Here is a 17,078-nt window from a genome sequence, read left to right as displayed (position 1 = left end):
GGGTCTTGAGGAAGGTTGTTTTCTAATTTTCTGAGACATTGCCATACTGATATCCAAAGTGGCTGTACAAGTTTGCATTCCCACCAGCAATGCAGGAGTGTTCCCTTTTCCCCACAACTTCTCCAGCCTAAGTTGTTATCAGTTTTGATCTTGGCCATTCTGACAGGTGTAAGATGGAATCTCAGAGTTGTTTTGATTTGCATTTTTCTGATGACTAAGAATGTTGAGCATTTCCTCTTTCAGCTGTTTTAGATTTGTCTGTTGAGAGTGCTCTGTTTAGGTCTGTACCCCATTTTTTAAAATTGGATTATTCGTTCTTTTGATGACCAGTTACTTGAGTTCTTTGTCTATTTTGGAGATCAGCCTTCTGTCTGATGGGGGGTTGGTGAAGATAGTTTTCCATTTATGTTGATATTTGTGTGCTGCTAGTTTGCTGCACATGTTTATCATTTTTGAGGGTTTTTTTTGGTAAAGTCTTCAGGGCCTTTTACATTGAGGATCATTGTGTCTGTGAGATAAGACACTTCAATGTCCTACTTTTCGATTTGTGCCCTTTCTATGTGCTTCTGCTGTCTATTGTATTGTTTAAGACATCAAGCACTACTCACATAAGAGAAATAAAAGACCCTCCAGTCTTGTTCCTGCTTTAGTGGAAGAGCTTTATTTCCCTCTTTTAGGATAATGTGGACTCTAGGTTTTTGCTAATAGATTTTATTATAAAGGTATATTCTTTCTATTCAGAGACTTTTTTATTATACAGACTTTTTCTGTGTCTATTGAACTGATCATGTAATTTCTGTCTTTGAGTCCATCTACACAATGTGCTGTAGCAAGAATCTAATTGATCTTAATAATAAAAACCCAGAGTCACATGTTGGGGGTGAAAGCTGAAAGATCAGAGAAGCAGAGCAGCCAGTTCTTACCTCTATGAAATTCTCAGACCAAAGGGGATAAAATGCTATTTTCATGAATCATCAGACTAAAAGCGCCTTATATTCCTCTCTCCACCCAACCATGTCCTCACCTCTCTAGTGCTGGGATTAAAGGCAAGAGACTCTCAAGTACTGGGATTTAAGATGTGAGCCATCACCACCTGGCTCTGTTGGGTCTTGAACTCACAGAGATCTGTCTGCCTCTGTCTCCCGAATGCTGGGATTAAAGATGTGTCACCACTGCCTGGGTTCTATGGCTAGTTACTGACTAGCTCTGCACTCTGATCTTCAGGCAAGCTTTATTTGTTATATCACAAACAAAACATCACCACAATGTGCAGCACTTATTGACTAAGTATGTTGAGCCATTCTTGCAGCCTTAGAATGAAGCCAACTTGATCTGGTGAGTGATTTTTTTTAGGTATTCTTGAAGTGAAGTTGTGATTTTTTTACTGAGAATTTTTTTGTCTATATTCAAACAGATTGGCTTATAATTTTGTTATTGTTATAGTTACTCTGTCCAGTTTTGGTATCAGGATAATACTGGTTTTATAACAAGAGTTTGGTAGCATTCCTTCCATTTTTATTTTATGAAATTGAGGAACACTGGCGTTATATCTTCTTCAAATGTCTGGTAAAATTTATTTTTTAAGTTAGAAGATTTCTTTTATTACTGATGTAATCTCATTGCTTGTTATACATCTCTAAAAGCTGTAATAAGGATGTATACACATCCTTAGTATTTGTGGCTCATATGTGCCTAGAAATTACCTCATTATTTTAGATTTTCAACTTATTGGAATTCAGGATTTTGAGTATGCCTTAATGGCATTTTGATTTTCATTGAAATGTCTTATAATGTCTTAGTTTTCACCTCTAATATTACTAATTCTCTCTGTTTATTTTGAATAAGTTGGTTAAAAGTTTGTTGATATTGCTTATCTTTTCAAATATTCGGCTCTTTGTTTCATTGATTTGTTGTATTTTTTAAATTTTAATTTTTATTCTGATATTTGTTACTTATTTCTGTCTACTGATTTTAAGTCTGATTTGTTTTATTTTTCCAAGACTGGAAGTTGTATCATTAAGGTATTTGTTTGTAATCTTTTTTTATTTTTTATAAAAATGTAGGCATCAGGACTGGGTTGTATACACCTTTAATTCCAGCACTCAAGAGGCAGGGCTAGGCAGATCTTTAAGGCCAGCCTGGTCTACAGAGAGAGTTCCAGGACAGCAAGGGCTACTCAGAGAAATCCTGTCTCAAAGAACAAACAAGCAAAAATAAAAAATGTAGGCATTTTAACATAATTATAAACATTATTCTTTGGACTACTTTCATTTTGACTGGTTTTATAATATTGTGCTTTCATTTTTATTTGATTTTAAGAATTTAAATTTTTTTTCTCTTGGTTTGTTCAATGATTCATTCATTGTTCAACAGTGTGTTGTTCAGACTCTGTTAGTTTGTACATTTTCTATCATTTCCTTTGCCCTTGATTTCTAGCTTTTCCATTGCAACCAGAGAGAATGTAATAAGTTATTTCAAATTTCCTGTATTTGTATCCTACCATATGATCTATTTTAGAAAAGGTTCCAAGCCTTTTTGAGAAGAATATGATTTTTATAGGATTTTGACAGAATGTTCTATAGGTATCTATTAGGTCCCTTTGATCTAGACTATCACTTAATTCAAATGTTTCTGTATGTCTTTGTTTGGGTGAGTTCTATTGGTAAGAGTGGGGTATTGAAGTCACTCACTATTATTGTATTGTGATTAATGTGTGCATTTACATCCATTAGTGTTTGTTTTATAAAATTAGGTATGCTGATGTTTGGTGAGCGCAGGCTTAGAATTATCCTGTTGATGGATTATTTTCCTTAAACAATATGAAGTGATCTTTATATCTTCTGACTAACTTGGATCTGAGCTTTATTTTATAAGGTCTTAGAACAGTGACAGCTACTTGCTTTCTAGTTTCATTTGTTTGGAATGCATTTTTTTCCATTGGTTTGCTCTAGTGATGTTTGTCTGTGATGGCAAGGTGCACTTTTTTGAGGCAACACATAGATGGATTCTATTTTTAACCTAATTTTATAGTCTATGACTTTTTGTTAGAGAATTGAAAACACTAACATCCAGTCATTGAAATACATTAGTTCCTGTTATTTTGCTGATTTTAAAAATGTTTTGTGGTTTCTTGTTTCTAATTTGCTTTTATCTATTGTTTTTTCTTTTTTTATTTTTCTTTTATGTAGCCTAATGTATGTATTTATTTATTTTTTTAGCATATAGTATCCCTTCCAAAATCTCTGTAGTGGTAACTTAGCAGTGATGAGTGAACATTAATTTATATTTTTAAATTTATGTTCAAATTTTTCTTTGTCTTTCAGTTATGATGGATAGTTTTGCTGGATAGACTTAGACACAAAACATGAATACCTCCCGTCACTTCAAATGTATGACATTAGGCCACAGCTGTGGGGTAGACTTACTCTGCAAATAGCATATTATTTAGTTGAAAGAATCTTCCTTTTAACTTCAATAACTATGGGCGATAAAGGAACATAGATAGTATGGTATATCAAGATATTTGTCACTAGGTTATGAATAGAAGGAAAATAGGCTGAATAAAGATAGTGATTAGTATTTTATCCATTAAGGAAAAAAAGACAGAGAGAGAAAAGTAGATGGAAGCAAGAATTTTGTGTCTTAGTCAGTATTCTATTGCTGTGAAGAGACTCCGTGACCATGGTAACTCTTACAACAGGAAACATTTAATTGGGGCTCGCTTACAGTTTCAGAGGTTTAGTCCATTATCTGCGTGGTGGGAAGCATGGTGGCATGCAGGCAGAGGAAGTGCAAAAAGGAGCTGAGAGTTCTATTTTAGGATCCACAGGCAGAAGGAAGAGAAAGAGAGTTACTGCACCTGGTTTGGGTTTCTGAAACTTCAAATCCCACCTTTAGTAACACGCCCTCCAACAAGGACACACCTCTTAATCCCTCTCAAGTGCACACACTCCCCAATGAGTAAGCACTCAAATATACTAGCCTGCCGGGGGCACTCCTAGTCAAACCACCATAGTTTGGATAGTGTAAAAGGTAAAAGATTTTATTAGAATTGTGGAAAATCATAGTTAAGAAATAAAAAGAGGAGGCATGGGGAAGAAAGAGAGTGGAAATGAGGTAGCAGTGACAGGGACCGCACAGGGGTTGTACAAAAACTAAAGTAAGCTCAGCTAGAGATAGTACACAGGGATAAGGTGAAAAAGACAAGGTGGAATGAAAGTAAAATACATTAAAAAAACAAACCAGGTAGCAGCTTTGGTCTGCATTTCATCTGTGGCTGGGTGGGTTTAGACTCTCCCATCCCTGTGCTATTATGTCGTGTAGGAAATTCCTCTATGACAGAAGTGCAGCTTGCAGTCACAGCTCAAACCATAAATCCAGTTTTGCGGGCATATAGTTTCCTAGTGTAGCGCAAGTAATTACCTTTGATGTTGGCCCAGGACAGGCAATCTGGAAGGAGAAAGGGAGGTCTCTTTCCTCCCAGCGTCTACTTTCAAGAAACACGCTGACTGTTTGCCAATCTAAAGTACATTGCTATCTCTTGACTTTTCTTTTTTTTTTTTTTTTGGTTTTTTTGAGACAGGGTTTCCCTGTAGTTTCTAGAGCCTGTCCTGGAACTAGCTCTTGTAGACCAGGTTGACTTTTCTTTATAGAATTTAATTCCTAGCATATTTGACTATTGCTTAACCTCTGTTCCACTTACTCAAAAAGGTAGTGAATTCTTTCACTCATGGCTCTCTCCCTAGGGACTAGAAAAGTTCCTGGTACAAAGTTCAACAAACACAATGGGAACCAAATGGCATGCATTTAAGACTCATCTTGGTCTACTAAATTCTGGTGCAGCAGGATAATGTTTAATGTTACCCACTAAGGGCTATGCAAATTGAGTGAGGTTTATTTTGTCTTTGTTACCATTAGATTTTATTTTGTTCTCACACCCAATTTTATTGGTTGAGAAAGTAAAAAATTCATTTTAATCTGTATTTTTTTGTTTGTTTTTTGTTTTCGAGACAGGGTTTCCCTGTAGTTTCTAGAGCCTGTCCTGGAACTAGCTCTTGTAGACCAGGCTGGCCTCGAACTCAGAGATCCACCTGCCTCTGCCTCCCGAGTGCTGGGATTAAAGGCGTGCGCCACCACCGCCCAGCTAATCTGTATTTTTTTTTTTTTTTTTTTTTTTTTTTTTTTTTTTTTACTCTGTTCTCCCTACCACCAGTTCTTAATACAAAAATTGTAGCCTACTTACTGCCTGGCCCTCTTCCTCCTGACCCAACTTTTTTTTTTAGAAGAGAGGTTATTTCCCAGGACAAGGGATTGCTCTCCCCTTGGGAAGGAGCTTAGCATAGTGGTATGTTGTCAAGTCTCCTTCAAAACTCCCTGTCCTAGGTCAGGCAGTGCCCCTGGCTCTGTGCCATGGAGGTGGAAAAACAGCAAGCATCTAAGTCCTAAAAACACGTTCTTGAGAACAGTTGGAAGGTGAACCATTTCTAACCGACATTGCTGCTGTTTATCATGGTACAAAATACATGGAGTGGGAACAGGAAGCTGGAAGCTCACTCATGGAGAGAACCAGCTCAATTTGGGTGCTCCAGCTGATTGCTTCAGCTTCCCTAGTTAATTTCTGCTGGTGTTTGTAAGCCATGATTTAATGATGTTCCGTTTATTGGCTCACTCCATGAGGCAACTTCAGTCTTCGCTGTTGGATGTTGTAAACTCCCAGCTTAATACTTTGCTGCCTATCTGCAGCTTGTCTTTTACTTGTGATTTGTTCTTTTACATTTGCTTGCTATGTATTTGATGAACTTACTTATTCAGAATCCAAATTCCAGACATTCAGAACAGGGAGTGGGTAAAGGAATGTGTGCATGGTATGTGTATGTAGTATGTATATGTATGTATGAATACACCAACTACATGTTGTCTTATGGATTCACAAATAAGGTAGAATTTCTTAAGAGGGCTGGTCCCATCCCCGAGATAGCTGGCTCCCCCATTCACCAATGCTGCAAGAAGGGCTGGTTCCTCCCCTAGTCAGCTATCAAGGGAGTGGTCCTAGTGGAGGCCCAGATTGACCAACCCAGCTACCACCCAGGTGCACATCCAGGGCTTTGGTTTGGCACACCCCAACAACTAGTCGTATATGGCAGGTATATGCAGGGACTGGTCCTGCACAACCATAGCTACCGGATCTGCATGACTTGGGACAACGGCAGGTTTTCTGAGAGGAGTTTTGGTGAGGGCCCAGTACTAATGATGTACCGGAAGCCAGAGGCCTTGAACCAGACAGATCAACAGCTCATAACGATGAACATTTTCAAGTAAAGCTGTTTAGATGCAAGGATAAACTGCCTGATACACGGCAGCTCCCAGTGCCGCTGCAAGGAATGACCGTGTGACAGAGAGGTGGGAAAGAGGAGGAGCGAAGAGGAGCGAAATCATTTAGTTTACTATTATTGTTGTTTACTCCTTTTATGGCGCAGGGGGTTAGAGGGCAGACACAAGAAGACTGGGAAATGAGTGAGATTGGGTGCATGATATGAAATTCCGAAACAATCAATAAAAATTAGGGACTGATGGAACAGGGGACCAAACCGGACTCTCTGAATGTGGCTGACGGTGGAGAAGGACTGAGAAACCAAGGACAATGGCAATGAGCATGATCTCTACAGCATGGACGGGCTCACTGTGAGCCTTGTCAGTTTGTTTGCTCACCTTCCTGGACTTAGGGGGAGCTGGGAGGACCTTGGACCTAACATAGTGAAGGGAACCCTGATGGCTCTTTGTCTTGGAGAGGGGTGGAGTGGGGGTATGGGTGGAAGAGAGGAAAGGGAAGGGGGAGGAGGAGGGGAGGAGATGGAAATCTCTAATAAAAAATGAGGAAAAAAAAAGAAAAAAAAAAGAAAAAAAATACTATAAGTATTTTATCTTCTGAATTTATTGTTCTTTTAAAAAAAGTTTCGTGGGTTTTCTTCAGTGACTTGCTTTTCCTATTGCTTTGTATGATGCCTTTTAGATTCAGTCATGTTGATATAAACCTGTAGTTCTGATTGTTCCCTGCTGCAGTTTGAACATTGAATTAGAGTAAGCCCTCTATTGGGGTGGCTGTTGGACGAGTAGTGTATTCACTCTTGGGGGAGGGCGGTGCTTTTACAAGTATCCTTGTACATGTTTCTTGCGATTTGTTTTTGTTATACGCCTGGCACACAAGGGCACAGCAGAAAAGAGCAGCATTTGGTCAGAGTGAAGGGGTCAGATGGAAAGGAATGAGGGGTATTTTCATGAGTCTTTGTTATGAAAGAGATTTTTTTGTATTTGATAATTATATTAAGAAAATGAATTTATGTAAAACTTCTACACAGAACTTTTAATTTTGTTGTTTTTGTATTTGCAGCAACAAAAAACCCCTCTAATTTCATGATTTCTCCCTTTCCTTCTTCTAGTGACTCTCATGTCTCCTCCTTGCTCCCTCTCAACTTATGGACTTAAAAAATCAACACACACACACACACACACACACACACACACACACACACACACATATATATATATACATACATACATACACACATATACTCTCCTACTAAGCCTTTTTAGTGTTGCTTATATGTTTTCAGGACTGACCAACTGATATCCTGATTGGATAACCATAGGAGGCTCATCCTGTGAGAAGACTGATTGTGTCTCCCTCAGCAACCATTAATTGCCTATAGCTCTTTATCTAGGGGTGGGTCTTGTGAGAGTTCCGCATCCACATTCCCATGTAACTTGGTGTTAACATTGTTCAGATCTTCTTTTGGCAACTGTTGCTGAGATTTCAAGGGTACCGCTTCCCTGTTGTACATAGAACACATTCTCACGGAAAACATCCCGATCTCTGGTTCTTACAAGTGTCCCTCTGGCTTTCCTTGATGTCCCCTGAGCCTTAGGCATGGGGGTTGTGTTGCAGATGTGTCATTTGAGTGTGGGAACCCCATGGTCAGTTGTTCTTTGCATTTCGACCAGCTGTGTTTGCTGTTTCGACCAGCAGTCCCCATCTGCTGCAAAGGGAAGCTTTGTTGATGAGGGCAGAGAGCTGGAGTTAAGTGTGGGTAGAAGGGTAAGTATTTAGAATAAAGTAAGGAATTACACTGGCTCAGTGAAGTCAGGTCATAGATTCTCCTTTAAGATCTATGACTTCATTAGCCATTGGTTGTCCAGGTTTTTAGTACTGGGCATGATTTCCCATGTGATGAGAGTACCCATAAGCCCCATTAGGGACATTTTAGTTACCTCCAGAATATGACTGCCACCATTGCATGTGTAGGGACATCTTGCCATGCTGGCCATTGTTGAGGTTCATTGGGATCATAGTGGGGAGGTTTACTTCCCTCCCTTGGTAGCTTCATAATATCTTCTGGTGCTGGGCATGCGGGTCCTCAAGGAGGGCCTTTCATGTCAGAAGTTTTCACATCTTAAAAGTAAGCAAGCTTTATCTCTGGTCATCTTCTAAAGGCTGGACTTTAGGCGCTCGGGAGATGACTCGGTGATGGAGACCAGAGTGCTTACTGCATTTACAGGAGTCAGGAGTTCAACTCTGGGCACCCAAGTCCGGAGGCTCACACTGCCTGCAGCTCCAGCTCCATTCCCTCTTCTGGCCTGAATGCATAAGCACATCTCTCCCCTCCCCACCCATGCATAGTTAAAAGTAATAAAATAAATATGAAAAACTCAAGTTTTAGGCATGAAATAGTTACCTGTCATTTATAGATAAGATTTTAAAGGACGTTCTTTTTAAGTCTTTGATAGTTGTTACTGTTAGAAAACATTGCTCCTAAGATGGGTATAATTTTTTTAAATTAATTGTATAGTGTGTGTGTGTGTGTGTGTGTTTGCCATAATATACACGTGGATGTCTGAGCAAACCTGCTGTAGTCAGTTCTTTCTACCGTGTGGTCTTGGGGATTGAACTCAGGTCGTCAAGCTTGCCAGCAAACCCTTTTAAACCACTGAGTCATATTTTTGGCCTGGTAATAAAAAAATTTAAAGCCTGGGGAGAGGTCATAAGGGAGAGCAGTGGTGGAGGAAAAAAAATGAGAACTAAGTATAAACATACACAAGTAAGCATGACGATTCCATAACAAAACCCCTTGCTTTTATATTCAGTAAAAATGACTCTAAAAAATAAAGCTACTTAATAATTAAAGATTATACTTAAAATTTTGAATTTTTCTTCTTTCTCTTCTGCTGAAACACTTAGGTTGAAAGTACCCCATAAAACTTTTGATGGAATGTTTGAAGATTATGAGAAAGCTCTTACTTGCTGAGTAGATTCACACAGCCACAGCAGTTGCCCTGTTCTAAATGAGTGGCCACGGACTACTAGAAGTATCTGGTGTAGACATCGCTTGCCTGATTCTCTACCACCTGGCCCTTATGCCAGGAAGCCACGCAGACCACCGGCTTTGAGCAGCACTATGCAGCTGGTATTTGGGAAGCAGGTTATGCCTGTGCCTTGGGTCAGAGGGCTGTTGGAGAAATTCCTTTTTTTTATGTGACAAACAAAGTGACATCCAGGTGACAAGAGCTTCTGTCCTGTGCACACTGCTGTGGACTAAAACAAACAAACAAAAAAACAAGTTCGGGATTCACTCCTCGTGCTCCATGCATGCTGAATGCTCCATTAATTCTGGGCCTACTCCACTTTGACACTCACGAAAAAAAGCCAAAGGCAGGGCCAGGTCAGTGCATATCACCGGTTGGAAAGCATGGCTGTACCATTAGACTTATCTGAGTGCATTAAAAACATTGATGACTGGGTCTTATGGCTGATATCCTTATTTAACTGGTGTTGGTACAGTCTGGGTACTGGGATTTCTAAAAATGCTCCAAATGATTGTTTTATGCAGCTAGGTTTGGGACACAGACTTAGGAATGGTCCTTCTGCTTTCTTGGGTCATGTGTTTTCATTACTACTTGGCAGAACCTTCAGGGCATTTGTGCTCCTGTCCTCTACTTCCCTTCTTCACCCTGTGTTGGTAGCGGCTGTAAAATCATATTCCCTTGTGATTTTTAACTTGTTTCACCTTGTCTACATTGAGTTTATTTTGTGTGTATTGTCCTTTCCTGTTTCCTCTTGGAAAATATCTGGGAAATACCTGTTCAGGTCTTAGGCTTATTTATTAGAATATTTGATTGTTTTCCTTGATAATCCATAGGCATCCTTTCCTTCCAGGGATGTCTTCATAGTTTATGCAGTAGCCATTGAAAAGCGCTGCCTATTTAAATGCCTACATGTTCAGAATGTTTAATTCTTTGCATTATTAATGCCTCTTTTACATTAAAATGGCCTCTCTTGCAGATTGGTAGGCACTAGATATGATTAATTATGATGCCTCTGATGTTCTGGTGAACTATAAAAAGGCTAAGCAGAGTGGTTGTCCAGTTTCTGTGGAGTCTTTGTACCAGGACCACCTTGCCTTACCCACAGATGCCAAATCCAAGGATGCTGAGGTTCCTTCTGTAAAATGGTATAATATAGCCTGTACCTATCTCAGACTACCAATAATATATAAAAAATGCATATAGCTCTAAAAAAATCCATACACTGCAACTTTTAGGAAATAGGGTGAGATGTCTACACATTCAATACATAAACAATTTTTTCAATTAAAAGTTAGTTGAATTCATAAAGGTAGATCCCCGAAATATAGAGGGTTCACTGTATATATATATATATATATATATATATATATATATATATATATATATATATTAAGACACAAAAAGTAGCTAAATTATTCCTAATGATGTCCTCTAAAAACATTCTATTTCTAAATATTTAAGAAAATTCTATTTAGTATTCAAAAATTCTATTGTTAAATATTAAAGAAAACATTAAGAACCTCACAGAGAGGCCATCAAGTCCCTAAAGTCTTCTAATGACTGTAAACAGCTTGTCACTCAAATCTGCAGGTCACAGATTGGGCTACTGTTCAGCAGCCCAAGTTCACCCTGAGAATTAACACTATAGTTTTTAATTATTTTGGAAAAACACCACTTATTTATTCAGAATAAAGACAGCATTAAGAGGAGTCCAGGTTCCTCGGAAGTACAGACTGGGCTTGAGAAGCTGGGAGTGGGGAGATTGGGTCCCCAGAAGGTATCTAGATACCCTTGTGGCTGCAGATCAGGAGGAGGCTATCTGAGAGACTGTTGGATCCAAACAGATGTCAGCGTCCAGGAGTTTCTGCTCTTTTCTCTTTTCTGAAGGCAAGCAGCTGAGTAAACCAGCAGGGGACAAGTGGGTTTTGGCTGTGGTGAATGGACTCTCTTGCAGACTGGTAGGCACTAGATATGATAGCAACACCTACAAGCCTTTTCTTGAGCATAGAAGGTATTGCCAAAGGGCTCTGCAATCTCCATGTGTCCGGACCTCTTTATCAACTGCCTTTTGAGCAGTGTTTTACAGAATATAAATAGGTAGCTTGAGTCTCAGGACTGCAAGACCTCTTGGTTTCTTAGGAAGGAATTCAGCCTCACTGAAGCTCGTTTTTCTGACTTCAACTTTTTGTTTTCAAGGTTTAAATCATTTCAAAGGAGACCAGCTCACAGATGTCACAATTTCTCCTGTTTTCTGCTACCTTTTTAGGCAGGAGTTGCTTCCAGGGGGTAAAAGCAGGCAGAAGTTTACTGTCCAATGCCCTCATAAGAATAGAAACAACCAAACAGAAACAAACCCATACCAGTGTTGAACATAAATCAGGAACAGCATAGAACCAAGCCTTTAGGTGAATTAATGATCATTCTGGAAGATATGATTGGTAGAACAAGCCTTCTTCAATGTGTGCGGCTTGTTTTACATTGATGTTCAGAAGACCAGAAAGAGAGGTCTTCTTTTGTGTGTGTGTGTGTGTTTTGCCCACAAAGTTGGAAAAGAATCTTCTTTTATACAGAGAAGAAAGGATTTTGTAGAGAAGAAATGGCACTCAGTTTTGGAAATCATAGACCGCACTGTCGACTGTGGAAGAGGGGATTCCTGCTCTGTACTCACTAACTGGAATGAATGTGTCGATGAAGCTATTGTAATTTTAAATAAGACAACTGATTCAAGATTTAACAAACTGTGATTTGATATTCATTTTTTTCAGATTACTTGACTTTCCAAATCTACAAATTTTGGTTGACAAAAGCCAGGTGATTTGGTTTGGAAACCATGGAGAGCACACCCAGATGGGTTCTTCTGTCCAGGAGGCCATGCTGGATCTTCCCTGTACCTGGTGGAATCAAGGGAAGATCAGCATGACACTGTTGGCGTTCATTACCTCCTTTTGCCTACTGGGGCCAGAGTGAACGTGTCCACAAGAACAAGGCAGTGCTGTGGGTGAGGCCTTAAAGCTGAGACAAAGGCTGACTGGCTGAGCAGCTCAAGGATCTCAATGGGTCAGACATAGAACCATTTCATAACTCAGAAAAGCCAAGATATAAGGGGCCCATGACTTGAGAATCTCATGACATGACACAGAGCATCTCTATAAAAAGATGAGCCAAATATTTAGTGTATGCCTTTTGGCATTCTACTAGCTTCGTCAAAATTTCACAAAACTGTATAAAACCATTTGTGATGGAGAAAAGGTGTTCCTGGGGCAAAGAAATATTTCCAGGAAGTGTAACTGCTGGAGAGAATTGACTGAACTAACCTCAGGACTCTCCGCCCTGATCACCAGGACACTGCTCTGTTAAGAGCTTTGTGTTGCTTTCAGGTCATTTTGACTTCATGGCTGAGGCCTATTCTGATGGTTGGGTCAGAGGGGCCAAGAGAACACATGATAAAGGCCATATTTCCATTGCTGGTAGCTTTGAGGTCTAGGCAAGGCAGAGAGTGAATAACAAGAAGACCAAGGGGCTGAGGAATGCCTGTGACCGCCTTATACCTTAACCCACTCCAGGCTGACCTCTGCAGATGTCTCTGCACCTCTCAGCGGCTCCAGCTTGTTTCCTTTGGATGGTTTCTCTTTATGATGAAGAAGTGCTTGCTATGTAGTCCAGTGATCCTCAGAGCAGAGTTGACCTATGCAACTGAACATAATATAACAGAAAATATTGACAAACTCTTAATTGGCTGGCCAGATCCAAAGAGTAAAATATGGATCTTCCAAATTAAAAACCATTTAAAAAGTCACTCAGGTTCAAACGGTACCAACTTGATTTTCTGCCATTTGCGCTAGCGGTACTAGGGTAGACTAGTGAATTCCCTCTGCCATTGACTGGAAATGGGGCCAACCTTAGGGCTAAACGCACTAGAATTTCTGCAAGAGATTTTGTTTACTTGTGTGTTATTTTAATATTCATTGCTGCTTAAAAATTTAAAGCTTTTTTCTATCACATACATCAGCCAAGATATCTTTGGTCATATTACTGTGCTTGTGTTAAAAAAATCATGTTGGAAGCTGGGAACTTTGTTACAGAGGTTGCATAAAATTCCACTCCACAAGCTAAAGCCCACTGAAGAGGCCAAGAAGCAGCTTTAAATGAGACCCCAGGGGAAACATCAGAGAAGATGCTTAGAAACACAGAAGTCTTAAAGGACAAATGTGCAGTCTACCTGTGTGTAAAGACATTTAAATATTGTTCCTTCTACCCTGCTGTATTGTAGCTATTTATTAATTTTTTGGTAGGAAAATTACTGTTGTCCTACAAAAGTTTTAAATTATTAAATTATATTAAATTATTCAGGCATTTATGCTTCACACAATGATAATATGTTGTGCTTACATGTTAAAGGCTGAGTTGAGTATTCCACCAGATGTTGGAGTCCTTGCCTTTGGTGCCTTTGAAATAAGGTGTTTGTCAATGGTCAGGGTGAGCTGAGACCAATACAGTGGACATTCAGTCATGATGCCTATTATGGCTGAAGTCTTTCTCCGGGCGCTATTTGGTCACAGAAACTAACACGTATGGAGGGAGATGGTGTAAAGACCAGGAGAATACCATCTTAATGCCAATGAGTGCCCAAGACTCCCAGGAACTGAGGGCGTTCCGGAGTAAATTGTTCTCTAATCCTAAAGAAACCAATCACACTGAAACCTTGATTCTAGACGTGTACCTTTTATTCATGCTGGACAGTACATTTATTTGGTACTTTGTGTGGCAGCCTTAGTCAACTAAGTGACCTAAGATGAAATGGCACAATCTGAGCTTGGTACCACAGTTACATCTCATCGATTGCACCATGCCAGTGCTCTTAGTTCCTCAGGTGTGTTTCCAGGACATTGGCTCCCTTGAAGCTGAAGACTGAGGACTTGGAATAGCCTTTCTAGGGAGATTGAAGGATTGCCCCACTGAGACAACCAGGATCTTCCCAGTGGTGCCTGCTGATAATCAAGCATAGGTAAACCAGTGTGAGCAATCAGTGGAGCTGAAAAGCCCTAAAGAGGTCAGAGGTAAAACTCATCCCGGCACTTTTGTTGTGAGACAGGGCTGTACAGATAAAGAAAGGTGGGGCTAGAGGCAGAGGGGAAGGCAGATGTAGACCTATTGAGAGGATGAGTCGGGGCAGACAGGAGGGGGTCATAGCATAGGCATGAAGGAATATGGGGAGACATAGCAGAAGTTCAGTAAAGTACTGTACAGGGCAGCACACTAAGGAGAATCGTGATACAGCTTCAGTGGGCATACACCAAGGCTAACAGAGGCAGAGGCAGAGGCAGAGGCAGAGGCAGAAATCCTTCCTCTACTCATAGCCTGAGGAAATTCCCTTAACACCAGTTAGAGGGAAGGGATCAGGTAGTCTTGCATCAGGCAGTTCACGAGTCACCTGTGTGGTCATTCATAAATATTTCTTGGGTAATTTTGGATATTCAACCAAGAGTCTGTTAAGTTGCCATGACTTCTGGATGCTATGAAGTTTTTTTTTTCTTGAGAAAAACTGTCTAATGATGACTATACAGAATACAAAAGAGAGTTAAGCAAAATAATTGAGAAACAAATGCTATCCTTTGTTTCTTAACATCTATGGCTCTTTCTCTGCCAGCAGGAAAAGAGAAGTTTGGTTATATTTCTTAAACTTTTAAAATCCCTCCCTCAATTGTTATATTATGGGAATGGAGAAAGAAGTAGAGACAGTGGAAGGCCAAACCATTGTGTGTCTTTGTGATATGCACTAAGGGTCTGGAGAAATATCACGGTAGTCAAGAGCACTGGATACTCTTCTGGAGGATCTGAGTTTGATTCCAAGTAATTCTATGGAGGCTCACAACTACATGTAATTCCAATTCCAGAGGAATCAATGCCCTCTTCTGGTTTCCACAGGAATCAGGCAAGCATGTGGCATGCAGGCAAAACCCTGAAACATATTAACTAACTGATTAACTGCTAACTAACTACCAACTAACTAAACTTAAAATAATAAACAATCCCAGAGACTGATATGAAGTTATTATTATTTATTGAGAATTACCATGCAAGCTGAGGACTAAGTATGCTTATTTCCACTTTTATCATGCAAGGAAGCTATAAGATGCTCCTTTCTTATAATTAAAAACCAGTGTTTTCCATATTTGAAGTTAAAAGTTTCCAGAATCATACATAAGAATATGTAGCAGGTGAAATACAAAGTCATTCTCAAACTTCTCATTCTAAACCAAGAGATATAAGCCAGATGACATTTGCAGTTCCTTGCTGGGATCTGTGACAGTGGGGGACAATGTCACTGTGAAGGCAGAGCACACAAGACAACTTGTATTCCTCAAGGAGGCCTCCTAGAAGGAAGAGACTGTGGAATGAAGTCAGAGGCAAAGGTGGATATGCATATGTCTGGCAGGAGAGATAGCTCTGAAGTGGAGAAAAAGGCATCAGCAGTCTCGTCCAGCTGCTGATCCTATGAACTATGAGACTAACCCAGTGGTAATGTGCCCACTTGTGCATGCAGTAACATACTGTTGTGGGACAAGTAAATTCTCTCTGATTTGTGAGGCTCACTCCACAGGAGAGAATCCAATTCTGGTACTTAAAACCCATTTAAAAATGGTGAGGGAGGTTGTAGGCACCAGGGGTAGTTTATTCTGTAGTTTAGTAAAATGGACATAATATCAAGGTGCCTTCTAAACATTTTTATATTCCTAGACAAATGCTGCTCTCAGCTTAATCAGAAAGAAGCCTTTCTCTGCAGTGAATACCTGCTAATGCAGAGGCTCACAGATGGGCAAGGTGGTGAGTGTAAGTAAGGGTGAGTGCTCTTGCTTGCACAAGACATTTGCACCACCCCTGCTAAGGTTCAGCATGCTGCCTAGTTCTTTGTCAGCTTGATACAAACAGGGGTTATCTGGGAAGGGGAGCCTCAACTCAGACAGTGCCTTCATCAGTTTAGTCTGTGGGACATTTTCATGATTAATGATGTAGAAGGGACCAGTCCATGGTGTGCAGTGCCATCCCTAAGCAGGTGTGCTAGGCTGTATTTAAAAAGCAAATGAGCAGAGCATGGCTGCACACACCTTTAATCCCAACACTGAGGAGGAAAAGGCAGGTGCCTGGTCTACATAGAGATCTCCAGGACAGCCAGCACTACATAGAGAAACCTTGTTCCAAAAAACAAAACAAAACAAAACAAAACAAAACAAAACAACAACAACAACAACAATGAAAGATGAGTAAGCAGTAGGCAGTGTTGCCCATGGTCTCTATTTCAACTTCTGCCTCGAGGTTTTTGCTTCAGTTTCTGTCCTCAACAATAGGCTATGTAGTGGAAGTCTAAACCAAATAAATTTTTTCCTCTCAAGTTGTTTTTGGCAGTGATGTTCATCACAGCAGCAGAAAGCAAATGAGGACACATAGGTAACATTGTAGAGAGGAGATGGGAAGAATACAAAAGCTATAGAAGATTGAGAAGGGCTGAGAATGCTGAAATCTGGGAAAAAAACAGTGATTGCAACCTCAAAATCCTAGCAGTTGCTGATGCTCGCGCTGGATCTTTACAGGAATGGGTGTGCCAGCAGTCAGGCAAGAATGAAAAGGGACTTGAGACTCTATTCCTCACTGATGAATTAATTTAGGGAGAGAGTAAGTCATGTTTTTCATTTTTATACCCACTGATGACCTACTAGGTTCTA

The sequence above is a fragment of the Arvicola amphibius genome, chromosome 6 (assembly GCF_903992535.2).
Source record: "Arvicola amphibius chromosome 6, mArvAmp1.2, whole genome shotgun sequence".
Classification (NCBI taxonomy): domain Eukaryota; kingdom Metazoa; phylum Chordata; class Mammalia; order Rodentia; family Cricetidae; genus Arvicola; species Arvicola amphibius.
The sequence above is the reverse complement of the archived record's forward strand: the minus strand, read 5'-3'. Positions refer to the sequence as shown.